General features: G+C 39.6%; 1 long non-coding RNA gene across 2 annotated transcripts; it reads right to left on the reverse strand.

Annotated features, from left to right (window-relative positions):
- Positions 1-1,645: 1,645 nt before the first annotated feature.
- LOC146006982 (uncharacterized) lies at positions 1,646-8,141 on the reverse strand. 2 transcript variants are annotated; one of them, XR_014444161.1, is made up of 5 exons: positions 8,005-8,141; positions 7,051-7,199; positions 6,608-6,737; positions 3,916-4,040; positions 1,646-2,010 (listed from the first exon to the last, which is right to left on the reverse strand). It is a non-coding gene; the product is annotated as an uncharacterized LOC146006982 (long non-coding RNA). The 2 variants fall into 2 exon arrangements; XR_014444160.1 differs by having other exon boundaries at positions 7,999-8,048.
- Positions 8,142-18,282: the final 10,141 nt, after the last annotated feature.

Genomic DNA, 18,282 nt, shown 5'->3' on the forward strand with positions numbered 1-18,282 from the left:
GGCGCTGTGACTTGTGTTGAATCACTAGCAGCTGCTGGTTTATGCCGGGGCTGTCAAGCCCGAAATATACAGTTACACAAAAGGAAAAAAGGGGTAGCAGCGCTGGCTAAAATATAATCAGTTTAAAATAACATAAAACAGTGAGGATTGGACTGATTGTACAGTTTAAAAGAAATACATTTTATTAAGTAGTGAGACCAAAATAATGCTGGTAAAATATAAAGGGTAAGTCCTGGGGGATGAATAGAAATGAGGGACTGTCCGGTCCTATTATGCCTGGAAATGGAATCATATAAAGTGCAAGTGCAGTAAACGAAATGGTGTTACCGTCCACCTGTAGACACGTGGTTGGGTTGTATTATTTCTCTCCCTGGGACTCAAGGCCCGAGTTGGAATGTGGGCCGAGACACCATCCAGAGTAGGGGAGACACCCAGAGCTGGGACTCCCAAAAATGGGGCTGGGGTCTTTCAAGATGTAGTTAGGTGTCCACGGTTGAGACCTTTGATAATGCCTTTGAGACGGCGAAACTCGTCAGATGTACTTCAACCCCCCTTTTATTGGACTGTTCCAGACCAGCCTTGTATTCTATTGGGACCTACCTAACTACATCTTGAAAGACCCCAGCACCATCTTTGGGAGTCCCAGCTCTGGGAGTCTCCCCTACTCTGGACGGTGACACGGCCCACATTCCAACTCGGGCCTTGAGTCCCAGGGAAAGAAATAATACACCCCAACCACGTGTCTACAGGTGGACGGTAACCCCATTTAGTTTACTGCACTTGCACTTTATATGATTCCATTTCAAGGCATAATAGGAACGGACAGTCCCTCATTTCTATTCATCCCCCCTTATATTTTACCAGCATTATTTTAGTCTCACTACTTAATAAAATGTATTTCTTTTAAACTGTACAATCAGTCCAAACTTGTTATGGAGAGTAGAGCATTAATTGTATTTACAAACATAATCTCCTGCTTGTAATGCGCAATAAAATTAAGATCTACTTTTATTTCAGTGTGAAGATAAACCTTAAATTTTCTTCCAGGGACAGTTTATACATTTTGCTTCTTACGTTTTAAACACCCTTAAAAAATATTTTGTAGTTTAGGTCCTGTTGCCACCGCACAAAACCCAGGTTAGGAAATATTTTAATTAAATCAACTGTTTCACCCAGTTTGGTAGCTGCACTAAATAATTATATTTACAAAAAGACTCAGGTCATCGGAATTGCTAAGAAAACATGGGATTTTGAGAAAGAGTAAATTTAGAGTTAGGCATAAAGAATTGCTTGTGTAAGTATAAAGTTTGATATCTATACAGAGTTATTTTTTTATATAGCATACATTTTCCACAGAACAGTGTTTTACACTCACTGTCCCAGTGGAGCTCAAAATCTGAACTGAATGTGTAAATGTGGCAGGGAATGTAGTGTTCATTTTGTTGGAAGCCAATTAACACACCAGTATATATTTTTCGATTGTAGAATATACAAATTCTGGATCATGGTAGGATTTAAAACCATGACCTGTGAGGCAAGAACCATCTGTGCTGCTTATATTGCTATAGGTAGATTTACCAGTTGATAAATTAATTGACAGTAGTTCTAACAACCCCCACCCAAAAAATAAAAAATACTGCAGTAGTAATGAGCAGCTTTTATTGACCAAATATCAACTTAACAGTTCACAACCTCCGTATTTGTCCTAGAAGGTTCATACTTGGAAACAAGCAATGATTCTCTGATGTAAGACTCATCTAAAGTTTATGTCCAAAGGCATCTTACAGTACAAGGCAATTAAACATGGGACAAAGTTTGAACTCCAGTGTAGAAATTGTTAGAGTAAAAAACCCATCATCCACATGCTGTTTCCTAGACTTTGAAGGTCCTGGGCTTTCTATTCTGATAGTTTTTTTCAGATGTCCCTTCGGTTCAGGTGAGCATTTCCCCACTATAGTCACATTCATTGTGCCAGACACAAACACAGCCATAGATTTCCATAGAACATTACTGTAAAAGAAGAAAAGAAAACAGGTTTAAAACAAATCTTTTTCAACCCAATATAAACTGCAATCTGGCATAGAGAAAACAGAAAAGGACTCTTTTTGGGGCACAACTTTATGATATGATTTTTCTTTAAGATTTAACTTTTAATATTTTTAGTTAAAATATATGAGCCAACTATCAACACACAAACGTTTATACATACAAAACATATTCACCCAGGCAAGACCTTGCATGTTTTATATCTCCCTAGGTAAAGCAAGATAAAATTAGAAAAAGAGCAAGAAAAACCAATGCTCTTTGTGATGAAGGGACAGCGAAATATTTCCTTATATATTCCTTAGATGTCCAATTATGCTCCTCTGAGATTTTTTTTAGGAGTCTTATGCAAGTAGCTATGTTTACAATAGCAGCAATTTGATGTATCTGCTAATGACCACTCTTATTGAGGAGAATTTTTAGGCAATAAACTACTTGCTATTGTAAACTTGCTACTGTAAGACTCCTAAACATCTCAGAGGAGCATAATTGGACATCTAAGGAATACATAAGGAACTATTTTGCTGTACCTTCATCACAAAGAGCATTGGTTTTCTTGCTCTTTTTCTAATTTCATCTTGCTTATCTCACCCAGGCAAGACCTTGCATGTTTTATGTTTTGTATGTATAAACGTTTGTTTGTTAATAGTTGGCTCATATTTTAACTAAAAATATTAAAAAAAAAGTTAAATCATATCATATAAAGTTGTGCCCCATATTACATTACTCTCTAGGGAGCACCTCCACTTACATGATAAATCGATACGATTGTATCCAGTATATATTTTTCCATTGTGGAATAGTATATTAACTCACATTTATTTCTCTGAGTAATTACAGTGAACACTTGAGCAAGGACCAAAAAGAAAAAAAATACCCCTTTCCCTTTACAAAGATAAACTGCAATCTCCCAGTTCCATCAGCAATAAATGTTATTTATGTATTTTAATTTTAACAAAGGGGACCAAGAAACAGCAAAATGGCCTGTTTCAGGAAGCCACAGAGGTTCCTCAATTTCAAGGTCAATCCAGTACTCAGTGCCTGTGGGTGAGAGCAGCCAGTGGTCAGTGGTTTCCCAAACTGTGTGCCTAGGCACAAAATCAGTACTGGTGGCTTCCAATCATGACATATGACACAAACAGAAGCAAATCCTGTCCCTCGCCACATAACTGACATAATCACAATGTACTGGATCTATTTTTTTTCTCTGAAATGCTCAATAAGAAACATTTGACCAAGGGGTGCCTTGGGAAAAAAAAAAAAAAAAAGATGCTCTAGGGCGCCGTGATTCAAAAAAGTTTGGGAACCACTGTATTAAGCAATGAAGAACTAGACTAGTTGTTCCCAACCCTGGTCCTCAGTGCACATTTTCCAGGTCTCCATACAGAATCACAGGCAAAATTATTAGCTCCACCTGTGGATCTTTTAAAATGTGACTGAGATAGTGTGACCTGGAAAACGTGCACTGTTGGGAACCACTGAACCCTTGATGGCTAACCTTGACACTCCAGATGTTATTTAACTACACATCCCAGCATGCTCTGCATCAGATTTAGCATGGCCAAATAGCAAAACTGAAGCAGAGCATGCTGGGATGTGTTCAACAGCTGGAGTGTCAAGGAACTAGAATGACACTAGTTTTACTAGTCCTGTATGGGATGATTTCAAGTGTGTTCTGTAGCCAGTTGGTAAGTCTTCCAATTTATTATTTTATTACTAGATAATAGTGTACAACGAAAGCTCCTGGAATTGATTGATTGATTTGAACAGTTTGCCCAACAGTACAGACCAACGTGACAGTAGGAGACATGGTGCAATGCAGAGAAAGTTTAATTGTCCTTAGCTCATATTTTTCCGAGTTTTTGTACCCACCAGATGTGTTGGATGTATATCCAGCTGCAGACATAAGGAAAGAGGAAAAAAAATATATGTAGGGTCCCACTGAACCTGTAGACTCTCAGGCATCCTTTTGGTAGAGTGGAATAAGCGAAGGTGACCTAATACATAAATTAGTAGCAGAAAAGAATTACAGTAAGAGACCATTTAAAACAAGTACATGGTAAATAAGTTGTATAAGGAAAAAGGCATCTCTGCCTAATCTTAGTGAGGATTAGAACAAGGAAGCAAGCACTGAATTGGAAGTGTTACAATAGAGCCTTAAAAACTGAGAATTTGACTTCAAATCCCCCCCCCCGCAAAAAGTATGGATGACCCCTGTTTCTGTTTTTCTTTAGACTACACCAGTTTGTCATGTTATCCTTTCATCTTTTTGACTGCTCATTTGATGTTCTGAATCTATATAGATTGTATCTTATGATTGCAGGAGCTTGCTTATGCGACCATCCGATTCCCTCTGTGGCTCCCCTGGCAGAGGTTCCCTTTCATCAGCAACCATCTCTGGTTGATGGTACCATCTCTTTGAAATTATGGTAGTTAAACAATGACTAACTGTACCACTTGCATATCTTCTCACAGGTGCAGAGTGGGGTTTGGACTCAGGAGCAACTTAGCAAGGGATAAAATGGTTAAGTGATAAGAAAAAGCTCTTGTAAATAATATCTGTATTTCCAAACTTGTTCCCATCTTCACAAAAGTTTAAATTAAAGACTACACTACTGTATTCTCTGCATGCATGAATATTTATGCCAATGTATAACTGTTACATCTCACAGGCTGCAGTGAACTGTGCAAAAGCCTCCGTTCTGCCAGACAGTGCACAATGGTCCTGTAATGGTTCTGTGTTCTGGACTTTTTATTTTAACTGTTGGGCCAGAAGCAGATTGGCTTATTGTAGAAGTTGTGTCCCTCAACATTTGAGTTTAAATGAAAAGAAATATATATAATTTTTTTATTAAGTAAAATAGAGCTGTATGTATATATATCTTCAAATTTAAACAAATACTTAAAGTTACTTGCTCCCGAGGAAGCTGGGAGACCTTTCCCAGAACCTCAATACCCTGACACTACCAAGACTCCTGACGATTACAAATCTTTATCTACTAAACACTGGATACGGTCATCTTTTACAACCCAAAGATTGGACCTGCAGTGACAATCATCATTCTACCCAGGTTTCCCGGACAAGCTACCAGAATCCATTATTGCATCTGGAATCGGCCTACTGCTGCTTTAAATAGAGACATCCCATCCAGCCATATATTCTCCTGGATATAGAAGTCAAAAAGTGCCTATAAGGGTCATTAGTCAAATTTCTATTTAATTCCATTTTTTAGTGTGTCCATCCTGTATACTATTTTGTATGTAATAGTTTTTTTTTTTTTTTTTTATATATGGGGATATTTTTTTTTATTAACCAAAATTTTTTTATTGCTAAGAAACCATAATTTTCTGAATTTGACAAACAAGCCAGCTTTACTTTTCTGGCATACCTCCCAACATGACCAGGAGGGACAAGCTAAGGTGCGTACACACATGGGGGGGGGGGGGGGGGGGGGGAGGCGGAGATCTATTGCTAGCAATATATTGCTCAGTGTCTCCTTTTCATCAGCGACCAGAGATGGTCGCCGATGAAAAGGAACCTCTGCTGGGGGAGCCGCAGAGGTAATTATCTGGTCGCAGGAGCAAGCTCCTGCGACCAGCGATTACAATGGGGCAGAAAACGGGAGCACGCACCCGGCGAATTATCGCTGGTGCGCACTCCAAATCACTGGCAAAATGGTTGCCTGCGACCATATTCCCAGCGATTATAGACCCTATTGCCCCCGTGTGCACACAGCATTACTCTACTTCTGGACTTTCCTCTTAGTGTATGAACAGGTTTACTAATAAGAAAGGTGTTCACCACAGAGGAAAGTCCAGGAGCAGAACAATGTGGAGGTATGGAACTGGGCATCTGTAAAAATCCCCACAATTTTATCTCTGCAAGATTACCATCAAATTTTTGATTCTCCATGTTCCAATTAGTACCAGATCTTTTTTCTCACCAGACAGATTAATATCTATAAATCTGTCTAGTGAGAAAAAAAGATCTGGTACTATGGAGAATCAAAAATTTGTTTCCAAAACACTGGAATACTGACAAGAGTCAGTTGGACAAGTAGGTTGCATCCATTTGCGCCATTTTCCAGCATTTGCTAGTGAACGGTCATTTGGTCTTATGCTGGCCACACATCAGACCAACTTTTCTCCAACCATCCAACTAGTTGCTTGGATGGAATAAAAATATGGTACTGGATGGGAGCAAGTGTAATATTTACTTCAGAAATTTGTTCCCAAAATCTGTAAAAGGACAAAAACTATCACTCAGACACGGTACTGTAGTTAAACCTGTTTGATGTAAACAATTTGACTGAATGTTTTTGTCCATTTTCCTGGGTTTGTGACCACATTTCTGATTGTCATTTGCTCTCCCATATTAATTCCATCCAAGCAACTGGTTGGAGGAAAGTTGGTCTGATATGTGGCCAGCATTAGACAATACCAGATTTTGGTTCCCACCAGACAAAAATCAAAGATTGCCAGGTAACAAAAAAAAAAAAAAAAAAAAAAAAAAAAAAAAAAGAGAAGGAGGGAATCACCACAGGTGCTGGCAATCATACATTACCAAGGAAGTCCAGGAACAGCGTATTTTCTCCCTCGTGGTGCAGTTAAAGCTTTGGGTGTGTACCCAGATTTGGATCTCAGCATTTCATTTCCAGCTGATTAGCACAAACTCATCTGCCCATCATTACTGGCTGAGGGTAGTTTTCAGTGGGGGAGGGGGGGGGGGGGGGAAGAAAAAAAATTGCTAGACTGTCATTTAACGTTTTCAAAACCCAATTAAAATAGGAGATAAGGGGGGGAAAAAAGTGTTACTTTATAAACCTAAGCTTACAACAACAATTACTCAAAAAAAAAAAATATATATAAAAAAACATACTGCAAGTGTAATGATAATTATTTGCACATTATTCTTCAGACAAGAGTCACAACTCCTACAGAAAAGACAATTCTCCCACACAAGAAGGTGTGCATATATTAGCAAATCCCCTTTATGCAGATACTCACATGCTGTTAGAGATGCATCTGCAACTCAGATCTCTTTTGAAACATACTCAGCAAATGCAATGGAAGTAAAGGAGTAGCAAATTATTCTTCAGGGCTTCACCAATCTCTTAAATGTTACTGCTCAAGACATCTCGGATTTCCATCATCTTCTGAAACATGTACATAAACAGCCTTATTAGCAGCAGTTTAATGCATGCACACATGTACAGATTTATCTGTCCAATCTGGTAGAAACAAAAACCTTAAATTGTATGCAAATAACAAACAAAACAATAATGGTCTTCACTACACAATTTTAGATCCATTACAAGTTTTAGTTAACAGCCATATGGTCCTTTCGCCTGCAGTAGTTTATAGATACATGTAAAAGTAGGTACCTACCTACCTTAAAACATAAGCCACAAAATGCTCTCTACCTCCATTACAGATAATTGGAGTCACTTGTGCTGAACTAATTGATAGAGAAAGCATTTTACCACAGGTGATTGCAGGGAGTTTAAGAAGGAAACACTGGCAGCATTTTGTCTCTCCAGGTCACAATGGGGGAGGTCTAAAACATAAAGACCACTTCTGAGTTCAACAATAGTTTATGACAGAACAGTCAGTCATGACTAGTAAAACATAAAATTGGTATTTAACACATTCTTGATACAGCCCTATGATAATGCAGTCACTCTCTGATATCGAACAAACAAAAAGTCACTCTACAACCACACTTCATTACCCGTAGCACCTAGACCCCCTTTCCACAGCGTATAGAATAGTCTGTAGATACAGTATGGTGGCTTCCCCATGGTGGCTGTAGTGAGCCCGATGCATGGGGAAGCCACAAGAATACAGTAAGAAAAACAAAACCAAATACTGGAAAATATTTCAAACACTGTAGGATAAAATAACACTACCCTTACATCACATCCAAATCCCCTCCATAACCCAAATTCTACCGACCATCACCTGCTCCCTCAGGCAGTATGAAATTCAACAATCTGGATTTGCACATGCTCAGAACAGTGCTCTCCAAGCCTCCCTTTTATTTTCACAGCAGCCATTTTATGAAAAACTAATTGTGATCTTGTAAAATGGCCACCACACATGCTCAGAAGAGGTGGAACGCAAACAGGTCTTGGGACACATAAAATGGCTGCTGCACATGGTAAATTTAAGAAAATGGAAAGGAGGCCTGGAGAGCACTGTTCTGAGCATGTGCAAAGCCAGATTTTTGAATAAATAGGACTGCAGGCACACGCTCACTTCCTACTGACTGAGGAAGATGCTGATGGCTTGTGGAAGCAGAGAGATGATTATATTGCTTGTGCTGGCTTTGTGTCCACAGACCGGAAAGAGACTGCATGATAAAAAGCTGGTAACTCAAACATGGATGATACATTTGTTTTTGACACTCCAAGGATGTGGCTAAACTGATTTTATGTCTCTTATGTTTGCAGTCACCTGTAGTGAAACCCCTTTCTTTGGCATCACCTGTGCTGAATTATTTAGCAGTCATAAACTAAGAGGGAAGTGCAGGTACATCATGTAACTCATGGAATTGGAAGTATATATTACTTTGACTGCTACATATATATCTGTAAATTACTGAAGGCCTATCTATGAGAATTAAAATGTAACCAATACTATATGCTTGCTAATTATCTTTTCAGTATGTGTGCTGTGTTTTAATGGTGATCTGAATTGCTGCTACAACTATTCATGTGTTGCATAGCCTCCAATATGTCCTTAAGGCACACCAATAGTGCAGGTTTTAGTGATATCCAGGCTTCAGCACAGGTGACTTCACTAATACATGAGTGATTCTGATTAAACCATCTCTGCTGAAGCCTGGATATCACTAAAACTTGCACTGTTGGTGTGCCTTAAGGACCGTGGTTGGGAAAGCCTGCCATAAGGTGTGGGTTCTGAACCTCTCACTATTTACAGCACAAAGTGCTGTAAACACTGGCACTGAAATTTTTCCACAAACTAACGGTGCCCATACACGTACCAATTACCCGGTACTTTTTGTGCTAAAATAGCATGTACAAAATGTGCTGCTCTTGGACTTCCCACCTGTGTTGAAACACCCTTCTCAATGAACTAGTGCCTTCACAGGTGAAGGCAATCATACATTAAAAGAAGTCCAGGAGCAGAGCATTTTGTACCTGATGGAATGGGTCATTTTGGAGGTTATGTCAAAGGATATCTGAATTGCTGCAATAGTGCTACACTACAGTGTCACACTGTTTGATGCTCATTGCTGAATATTTGTTTCAAAAGTGATCTGAATCTATAAATATATGGGTAATTAATATGTGTTTAAATACCTTAATTTTCTAAAAAAATATATATACGCCTGCCTTCAGGGAGAAAATGCTATTTCTGGACTTCCCTGGTAATGCATGATTGCCATCCATCTGTGGGGAGCTAGGTAACTGATAACAAGTGTTTCACCACAGGTGAGGGCAATCATACATTAGGTGGGGAAGTCCAGGAACAGAGCATTTTCTCCCTGAAAGGCAAATATGGTATGTAGGGATATTAAAACACCCCTGATCAATTAACCAGTTTTAAACAGGTGGGGCGATAAAGTACGCAATGGCTGGGACATTTTAGGCTCAGCGGTTGCACATACACACTAGAAGATTCGCTTTCAAATCTGGCTACTTGAAATGAAAATCTGGGAACAAATGACAATTAACCATTTGTTCCCTAAGGCTGGAAACATGGACTAAAGCTTTCATCTGCATAAATGGAATTTACTAATTAGTTTGACTATTTGCCGGTTTTCCATGTTTACAAGCAATTGGTAAATTTTTTTTTTTTGCGCAAATGGCAACTTCCAGATTTTCTTTCCAACCTGCCATATTGGAAAGATAGTGTGCCTGAATTGCTGCTAATCTAGGAGATTAAGTTTAGGAACAGAACAGCTGTTTGCTGAATAGGTGAGTAATGCTGTGTACTATATAGTCAAAATCAACTGCAAGTAGCACAATCAACTGCAAGTAGCACTATTTGCACCAGACTATTTCCACTTCTGATTCAGATGCTCCACAATGTTCTGAATTGCAGGGAAACTTGTTTTAGGTGTATAGAACATATTGATTGGGCATTAAGTCACATGGGTCACAACCTTTACATAAAGGAAAAAAAAATTCCTTTATGCAAAGCGTTCTTTAAGTTAACATGTAAAAGTTCATACATAGGGCTCAGTTTGAAATAATAAAATTTTACATTTTGTATTATTGGTGTGTATTGTCTTGGAAATATAGTGATAATAAACTATTAAACTTTTTGCCAGTGTCTTGGTTTTTTCTTTTTAAAAAGTTAAAAAATCCAATGTAAAAATGTCTTCAGCATAATTAAAAATCTCAAAAATAACAGAACAAACAACTGCCTAAAATCACAACAAAGACATATTAGGCAACACTAGAGGTCAGCGGGTATGGGTAAAAACCAAAACCGGACAGCTCCAATCAATATCGGTCATTATGGAGCTTGTAGTATCTGGCCTGGGGGGGGGGGGGGGGGGGGGTGTTCTTTCTGGTGGGGCCAGGCAGATAATGTCTCCCTGTATGTAAAAAAACAAAACTGTAATGGTTTAGTCCTTACTAGGAGTCACCGGATCAAGCTAGCACAGAGGCACCCCGGGACCAGATATTACAAGCCCCGGAATAGTTTGATAGTCCAGTCTGTGGTCTGGACCAGTTCTGGTGTTCACTTAGTCCCAGGTGGGACTACAGTGCATTTAGGTTTTTTAATGGAGTTCTTGCGCTAAGTTGGAGCTGCTCTTATGATTTTAGACGGTATTGATTTGAGAAAAAGAGCGGTGGGGTTGTATTCACTGCGTGTAGCGGGTGCCGGAAGTAGCCGGAGGTGTCCCGGAAGTCAGCGCCGAGCGCTGTGGGGATCGTAGACGGGTCCCAAGTTTTGCAATCTCATCACTGCGAATATATTCTGAGCATGCAAATAGCAAATTAATGCAAGGTACACTGTGCATTAATTGCCCATCAGTAAGGCTTCTACTGGGGCAGCACGGATGGTGTAATGGTTAGCATTACTGCCTCACAGCGCTGAGGTCATGGGTTCGATCCCCACCATGGCTCTAACTGTGCGGAGTTTGTATATTCTCCCCGTGCTTGCGTGGGTTTACTCCGGGTACTCCGGTTTCCTCCCACAATCCAAAAATATACAGATAGGTTAATTGGCTTCCAACAAAAATTAACCCTAGAATGTCTGTGTGCATGTACATGTGGTAGGGAATATAGATTGTAAGCTCCACTGGGGCAGGGACTGATGTGAATGTTCAAATATTCTCTGTAAAGCGCTGCGTAATATGTATGCGCTATATAAGAAACTGTAAATAAATAAATAAATAAATACTGATTCTTTCCCAACCACGGTCCTTAAGGCACACCAATAGTGCAGGTTTTAGTGATATCCAGGCTTCAGCACAGGTGACTTCACTAATACATGAGTGATTCTGATTAAACCATCTCTGCTGAAGCCTGGATATCACTAAAACTTGCACTGTTGGTGTGCCTTAAGGACCGTGGTTGGGAAAGCCTGCCATAAGGTGTGGGTTCTGAACCTCTCACTATTTACAGCACAAAGTGCTGTAAACACTGGCACTGAAATTTTTCCACAAACTAACGGTGCCCATACACGTACCAATTACCCGGTACTTTTTGTGCTAAAATAGCATCGCATCCCATGCATAACGATGCTATTTTAGCACAAAAAGTACCGGGTAATTGGTACGTGTATGGGCACCTTTAGGCTAATTGTGCTGACTGGGATAAAACCGAAGAATGATGGGGAATTATGCATGTACCTAAACAAATGACATGTGTAGGTGGCATAATATTTACCCATTATGTTTCTGCAGATTTGAAGAGGTTTCAGCTGGTGCAGCCACATCCTATAACCTACATTTCTATAATTTTAAACTAAATTGAAACTTTTTAGCTAGAACACTTACCTGCTCATGACTTGTAAATAAAGTTTCAGAGCCATTTACACTACAACTGGATTGGCTCTGAAACTGGTAGGACTCTGCTTTTAAAATTCCTGTAGTTCAAAACTGATTAAAAACGGTATATTCACTCTGGACCTTTCACATTACAGCTAGAAACGTTTTAAAGCCATTTAATAATATATAGCGTGTTTTAGCTGTAATGTGAAAGGAGTATTGGGGGGAGAGACACTAAGCCAGGGGTTCCCAATCTTTTTTGTATCACGGCACCCTAGAGTTTCAGATTTTTTTCACGGCACCCCTAGGCCAAAAAGAAATTAATTAGATTGGGTTCATATGCGATTCTTAGGGTGAGTTATGTGGTAAATGGCAGGATTTGCTTCTGTTTGTACACATTTTATGATTGGCTGCCACCAGCACAGCTTTTGCTCATAAATAACTAACCACTAAGAATTTTAGCTAGTCGTGGTCCACCAACCCAGGGCACCCCTGCATGTGTTCGAGGCACCCCAGGGCGCCACGGCTCACAGTTTGGGAACCTCTGCACTAAGCAATTCAAAAATAAATAAATAGGAGAAATTGAATAATTACATAATTAAGTAAATCAGTTTTCTAGAAGAAATTGGTCTTTTGAAATTAACTTATTTTACAAACATAATAAGGACATTTGTTATCACTAGAAAATTATAATTATCTGGTGATGGCTTGTAAAAATCCATATCAAAGGTTTTGCTAAGGTGTGTGTGAAAAATTTGCAGCGAAAACTCCCCATTCCCTGCATGGACGTCTTATCTTCTGTGCCCCCTTTCTAGGTACTGTTAACACATTCCAAAACATAGCTACCACTAAGAGAACTTCCTAAACATTTAGGGAAGCACAAGATGTATGAAACTTTTAACATTAATGTCAATAAAAAATTAAGCAAGCAAGTAAATCTAGTCCCCTTCTGTACTGTGGTAGCAGAAAATAAATATAATAATATTAATCCCCAAAATTTTCACTCTAACCAGCCACATGGGAATGCTAATCTACTACAGGCCTTAAAAGTCCAGCAATGGAACCAAGCTGAACAGTATCTGGAGAAAATGGTCCTATCACATTTAGTAGGTGCTCCAGGGATAATGTCAATTAGCTATGCTGCACCTTCACCACAGCTCGGCTGGAAAAGCAATGTTCACCATTGTGAACCATACCAGTGCCCTCAGGGCATAGAACCTGTTTTCTGAACACTGGGCAAATGCCAACACCAACTAATTTAAAGTGTATAACTGGGACCCATATGTCGAATCCAGCTTCCACACCCTTACAGTTCACTTTTTCTTTTTAAAAATAAACATTTTGACAAGCTTGAGTTGCTTTTCTTTGTCGTAGTGCAAGTAAGTCTAAATAAACCAAGGAAGTTTTCTGAACTTCTATCGTCTGACCAAAAAATCCTGCCTAAACAAAATTGGCTTACCATAAGAGTGAAAAATTTATAATTATATCATTAGAATTTAACTAGACATTTTAGGCAAGATGTAACAGTAGTGACGTGGGATATCTTATTAGTGATATTAAGCAGCTTATGAGTCCCGTGAATGTATTTAAGGTATATTGTGCCGCTTATTGCGTGCACAATCAGGTATATTGGGGCAGATGTATTAAGCCACTTTGTGGCTCTGAGGAAGCAGCACTTGTGAAACACGTGTCAGCCTTAAGCTTGCTACAAATGTTTCCAATCATATTGAAATGTTTAGCTAAATGAAACAATGTTGTGGTGAATTTTGTTTGCAAACTTTGAAGCGCTAGGAGGGGGAATGATCAACTGAAAGGTGTTGAAATAGACATAATCCCAAACAAGGGAATCAGTCTGAGACATCCCAAACCTGTCTGAACTTAAATAGCCAGACATTTTGGGCACATATATTTAAAATAATAATCTCAGCGGACTTAATATCGGCAATATTCTAACGCTGATAAAATAATTTGTCTAAAAAATTATATAGACAAATAAAAGTCTATTAACACTGTGTCTAGCTGACCAAATGCCTGCAAAAAATTCTTAAACTGATTATAGAGGCAAAGTATCAAAAATTCAGTTATAACATCATCTGAAACCTGTATAAATTTATGCCATCAGTCTTGGTCATAAATATTCTGAAATCTGTCAGTACCTGATTCTATGTAAATTTGGACAAGCCTGCCACTATGTATAATATCTACCCTGATCAATTACCAAGGGAGCCCTAAGATACAGTGGACATATCTTATGGCTGCACATATACCTTGACGTAGATGGTATAAAACATCAGACACTATAACCACCTAGGCATAGAAAAATAAAGGGTTACTAGGAAACCAATAATTTATTGGTATTCTCCACCCCTAGTATCAGATAAAATTAATGCAAGGTGGTCTATATATGGGATAACAAATAAATGCAGAAGTGAATGACAACCAGCCATCCAAATGAATAAGGAATATTGAGGAATTAAACACAATATCTGGCACTCACCATTCCCTGCATTAAAAAATATTCACATAAGGTAACCCATACATGAAAAACCATCTATAACATCCTTCTTAAAGCACCGAATAACCCCATAAAAGGGAATCAAAAGTGCACAGACCTAAATATTTTGAAAAAAACCATCTACTAAATACTGACCAGGATATGGACATAAACAGGTTTTATAAAAGTGGGAATTAAAACCCCTATAAATAAAGACACCCAAAACATCCCCCTCCTTAACTAAGGAATCTAACCTACCCAATACAGCAGAACAAATTTGCAGCAACACTTTGTAGCTGGCCTTAGGGAAACTCTTTTATCCCTATAAAAATCACCTTTCTTTCTTTCGTGCCAAAGCACGTCACATATGTATGTTACATGTTTGTATGTTTAAAGTCTTTTTAATTCTCCAATAATTTCGCAAGTCTCAGAAGGGGACCACCCTATGCGATTATATATATAAAAAATCTGCATGAGAAGTTGGTCTCTTTTCTTTTTAGTAACCAATAATAAAAGTTATATTTTAAATACCATTTTTGTGGGGTACGTTACCTCCCCCCCCCCCAAATGAAACCCTTTTCTTCGGTGTGCATCCACAGCGCAATTCTTCTCTTTCTTGTTCCTAAATCCGGATCTGCACAACTTTGTGCCAAACAAATGATTTCCCGCAAGCTGAAGATGGGCACATCTGTAAATAAATCCACTTGCCAGACAGACTACACAATTAAGACAAATCTCATTTGATCATAAGGAGAATATTGTCATATCATTTATTTTACACTAGTTGGCTTACAAAAGTAAGAAACTGCAAGGAAAAAAATGACTTTATAGACGCTAAAAACATACCTGTATATACTTGTGTATAAGTCGACCCAAATATAAGCCAAGGCACCAAATATTACTACAAAAAACTGGGAAAACTTATTGACTCAAGTATAAGCCTAGGGTGGGAAATGCAGCAGCTGCTGGTAAATTTCCCTGTATAATACCAGGACACCACAGGCTTCTCCCCCTGTAAAGCAGCTATTATTACTCCACGGGGGCTGAACAGCGCCGGGGAGTAATAATAGCAGCTTTACAGTGATTTAAAGGGTTAAGTTTGCTTGAGATTTTTTATCAGGGGGGGGGGGGTGTAGAGCTGAGACCATGTTATTAAAGCCACTGGCTATGAGCTGTGGGGGACTTTTTCACCAAGAAAAAATCGGCTTATACTGTTTTCAAGCAATCTTAAGTAAAAACGGATACGGTTCGTTTTATCGAATGACATTAGGTCGAATGTCATTTGGTCGACCGTGTAAAAAGGTCGACATGGGTTTATGTCGAACTTCCGACTATGTCGACTGCCATTAGGTCGACTGGGGTTAGGTCGAATTGCTCTTTTTGGGGTTTTTTTGGCCGAAATGTCAACAGTGTCGACATGGACACTGTTGACATAGCGAATCGGACCCTCGCATCGCTCGCTTCACTCGCAATGCTTCGGGCACGGTGGCTCGCTTCGCTCGCCACAGCTTTAATAACCTCCTCCACGCCCTAGTGGATGGTAGGGCATGAACCACCGCCTGTCGGCACATGTCGGCACCAAAAAACCCCCAAAAAGAGCAATTCGACCTAACCCCAGTCGACCTAATGGCAGTCGACATAGTCGGAAGTTCGACATAAACCCATGTCGACCTTTTTACACATTCGACCTAGTGGGGTCGACCAAATGACATTCGACCTAATGTCATTCGATAAAAGGAAGGAACATAAATCCTGTGTCATACAGCGTGCTGGATTGGTATTTAAAAATAGCAATGAATTTTAATACACAATTATACATACAAAATATAAATAAAATTGCGTGTAACTGCTGTGAAAAATGGACAATGGAGATGATTAAATAGTTTGAAAACAATATCTCCTTGCTTATTGCTGGGTTAGACACCCCTGATGTTTCCTCTCAATTGGAATCCTGTTTCAGATATATGGACAATGTACACCAAAGATTTTTGGACAGTTATTTGTGTAACCACTCACTATTCCAGGGAGAGTCCTGCGCTGAATTGCAGATGAAAGTGGTAGCCCTCTGGAGTGGTGCCAATGGCTCTTTGTCCTGTTGGTGGGCCAACCGCTATTGCTGGCAGTGGGTACCAAAGCCCTGGTTCATGAATGTACAAGTTGGAGGATGGATGTTTGGGGGTTTTCACCTATGGAGGGGTGTCCGTGACTGACGCGTTTCGCTGGGGGGACTCCCAGCTTTTTTCAAGGATCTTAAGTAAAACTTAAGTAAAAAAGTCCTTGTTGTGAAAAAATGCATCATGGGCAGATTTCAAACATCATGTCTTTAGATGCGAAGGTTCGGCCTATGAAGATTTTTACTTTAAATAGATATATGGACCTAGCCTGCAAATGCTGATGGGGTTTCAACAATAAAAATCAACCCCTTTTTTAAGTTAGATAATGAAGGATATGTGTAACTGTCAATTTCTATTTTACTCTAATTAATCACGCTCCAAGTCTTGCAAGAAAACCAGAGGAGTATGAGACAGGGCAGCAGCAGATAAGTCCTTGTATAGCCTGTTCTTCCCATTGTGACCTCACACACTGGATAGACACAAACAGACCGATGCATTTCTATAGTACTGTATATGCAATTGTGTGATGGGAGCCCTGGCTCCATTAGGGGTGGATTTTGGTACTTGTTTACTAGCACGGCACCCACGATATTCAGTCGTATGGCATTGTATTCAATTTAAAATTGTAGTGTGGCGAGCGCAGCGCATTACTTCACATGTATTCCGTGTGCGCTCCCCACGATTCGGGCTCGGTGGCTCGCTACGCTCCCCCCCACTATATAAAGTCAACTCCACGCCGACGTGGATAGTGGGGGGTATGAAAAGGTCGGAGGACGCGTACCGCTGCGCTCGCCACGCTTCGGGTTGGCGTTGATAGTACGGGTGGCGTGGGGGTGCTTTTAAAATTGTAAGCTCCTATCACGGTGCTTATACAATTATTTATCTTTTAGAGGGCACATTTAACATTGAAAACACCCATTAGGGTGCTTACAATATCATTGTAAAAAATCGTTCCATACAATGGCATACAATTCGATGGTATTCAATTTTAAATTGTATAACATCGGCTAACATCGTATTGCAATGCATACCATCGTATGCCTTATGGTATGCGATGCGATGGGCACCGTGCTAGGAAACAAGTACCGATTTTTTCACTTGAAACCCTGGCAGTATTTTAAGTGCAAGTTAATTTTTTTTTTTTTATAAAACACATAAAAGGGGGAGCAAGATCATTTTTTGTTTAAAACACATTGGTATATATTCAGTTGATTCCGAAAACCTTTTGGCAGAATGGATTCAGCATCCATTATTCAATGCAGCGGACAAATCCAACGTCAGATTTTGCCGCTGATTGATGCTCACCTGGCTGGTGCGGGGACCATGTGAGTGCCGCTGCGGGAGGCAGCAGGAGCTAGGATGGAGTCTGGATGGGGTGGGCACAGGAGTCGGCAGGAGGGTGCAGGTGGAGGCAGACAGCGATGTGTAAGCTCCTGCTGCTCACAAAGCATATTTTTATGTCGGATTAAGTTTTGACTGCGTTTCCATCAAAAGAAGGTGGATTAACGGCTTTCCCTTCAATCCACCTGGTTTTTGGCAGGTCAAAACATTTTGAACTGCTGAAAAAAACAAAAACAGCTAGCATTGAATAGATCGGAACCCCTTCTGATCTATACATGTTGAAACGGACGTCTTTTCAGTAAGACGGCAGTTTCGACATG

The sequence above is a fragment of the Crinia signifera genome, chromosome 6 (genome assembly GCF_055691185.1).
Source record: "Crinia signifera chromosome 6, ASM5569118v1, whole genome shotgun sequence".
Lineage (NCBI taxonomy): Eukaryota > Metazoa > Chordata > Amphibia > Anura > Myobatrachidae > Crinia > Crinia signifera.